This window comes from Heterocephalus glaber, unplaced genomic scaffold (genome assembly GCF_053883595.1).
Source record: "Heterocephalus glaber isolate CG9 unplaced genomic scaffold, H.glaber_assembly_v1.0 deba00001428, whole genome shotgun sequence".
In the NCBI taxonomy this organism is placed as follows: Eukaryota; Metazoa; Chordata; class Mammalia; order Rodentia; family Bathyergidae; genus Heterocephalus; species Heterocephalus glaber.
In genome coordinates this window covers 30710263-30712543 of record NW_028258293.1, presented here as the reverse complement: position 1 = coordinate 30712543, position 2281 = coordinate 30710263, and the positions used below count along the sequence as shown (strand labels likewise).

General features: G+C 48.2%; 1 pseudogene; it reads right to left on the bottom strand.

Annotated features, from left to right (window-relative positions):
* Nucleotides 1-365: 365 nt before the first annotated feature.
* Nucleotides 366-1198, bottom strand: LOC101696950 (actin-related protein 2/3 complex subunit 2 pseudogene; annotated as a pseudogene).
* Nucleotides 1199-2281: the final 1083 nt, after the last annotated feature.

Sequence of the window (2281 nt, the reverse complement as noted above, 5' to 3'; positions counted from 1 at the left end):
CTTGGGAACTATGAAGTCCTTGCAAGCACAGCTCGTTTCTGCAGATTATTTTCCAAACGCGTACAAAATGGAACCCAAACGGAGAATCCCTTAGAACCTGGAGAGGTGCAACATGAAGGGCTTCGATTATCCAGCAGCAGGCGGTCCCGCCTTCAGTCCCCAGCGCTTCTTCCTCCGTTCCCAAGAGTTAGCGGGACGAAAATGTTTTCCCAGTGATTGTTTTCATTTCTTTTTTCTCAGCATCTGGGCATGCACGGTTCAGCACCTTGAGGAAGTCAGATGTTTTTGCCCGCATACGTGTGTGAATATAGGCCTTGGAGCACTTGATATGGTAGTGCAGATAGTCCCAGAACGTGTGGATCAGGTTAATGGTGTTGTCTCAGGAACTGGCATTGGTATGGCGAGGGAACAGCACCAGACTTTGTAATAGTTTTGTCCTTGAGACAGGCGGGGATAAGCAGTGTAGCCAAGGGTGATGCCAAGGAGTGTGAACAAAAGTGTTTGCCACCAAAGGTGATGTAGCCAATGTTGTCGCCCACAGCGGCATCTGTGTCCTTCAGCTCCAGAGGAGGTTCCCTGTGGCTAAAGAGAACCTGGGGGCTGTGTGGCTGGCTCTGCGTCCTTCTGTGAACTCCTGCATGAACACCTTTCCAATGACCACATCGTCATCATCTTTGAACACTGTGCTGAAGACTACTGTGACTCTGTCCTTTTTAGATTCAACATACATGGTTTCATCATCCCTATAGTGGATAACTGCCCTGTTCTCTCCTACCTTGCCCTCTTCTTGGAATTGGAAGTATTTCTCAAAGACAGAGGCAAAACAATTTCACTTCAACATGCCAGCCTGATGCACAATGGAATCTTTAAAAGGATGCAGGCAGATTCTCAAGGTCATGTAGCAAAGAGACATTGTATCCTGATTCTGGATTTACCAAGAAGGTTCCATAGACTCTCTTTAATAGCTCATCAGCACCATGTGCCTGAAGTTCCTTGTAGAATTTCAAAGAAATACTGACCATCACTTTTGTTTTGTCTCCATTAGGATTTGAAATATGATAGAGGACCCCATCAAAATCTGCAAATGTCACTTCTACTGCTTCTGCTTTATTTCCAGCAGCCGCGTTCTCGAACTTGAGTGGGAGCGTCTCCTCGATGATGTGGTTGTTCACCTCCAGCGGGATCATGGCGGTGGCTGCCCCCAAAGCCTGAACCCGCCTGCCGAGCCACCGCCACCGCACTGCCGCCTCACCGACCCATACTCCCTTTTTAGTTCCTCCTTTGAGCCTGCGTCAGGTCAAGCGAGCATGTCCAGGCTGGGTGTGGGGAGCAGGGGCCCAGAAATAGCCCACTCACTCTAGGGGGGAGCAGGCAGGAAGGTCCCCATAGCAGGTGAGTGTTGAGTTGGGGACTGGAAGTATTGATATGCTTGTGTGATTAAACAAACACGTCCCTACTGTGTGTCAGAAAGCATGGAGCAGGCACAGATGTTGGTGCGTGTGTGAAGCTGTGATGAAGAAAGACATAAACCTGAGAATGGAGGTTGTTCTCTCCTAGACAGAGAGGAAGAGCATCCTAGAGACCAGGAGCTCCCAGGCAAGTCAGTGGAGAAGGACAAGGTTTGTGTGGCAGAGGTAGTGAAGAGGAGAAGGCACTGTATAAATGCCTTTGGAACCAGAGAGACACAGACTGAAGCCCCCAACTTTGCTTGTCAGCTTTAGGACTTAAGGGAGTGGTTTGACCTATCTGAGCTTTAGAATTTGTAGAAGTTGCAGAAATCTTAGGGTTGTAAGAATTAAATGACAGACATTTGGTAAAGCACCTGGTCCAGCACCTGATAGAGGTTGATGCAGATATAACCAGTAGGGGCAGCACAGGTAGACCAAATCTTCTTTCTGTGGCCACACTGCCAGGTGAGCGTAAGCTCCCTGTCACAGGTATGGGCATGGGACAGGGAGACTATGTGGAGGGAACTCGAGTCAGATGTCTCTGAGATCTTCTAGCCCTCAGGTCTCTAATTCCCCATATGGCTTTCTGTCCCAAGATGTCCTGAGAGGCTTGGAACTAGTGCTTTTGTTCCCTGAGTTTGCTCCTCTTCCACGTGACCTGGTTCAGCAATCTAAACTTTCTCCACATGTTCTAGGCCCTAAAACTCCTACCTCCTAGGTCACTTTCTTTATCTATACTCAAAGTTCTGCTCTCATACTAGTCACCATTCTCTAGGAATCTAGTCAGTATAGAGTAAACTGAGAAAACTACCTCCCTGGATTTGGGTACAATG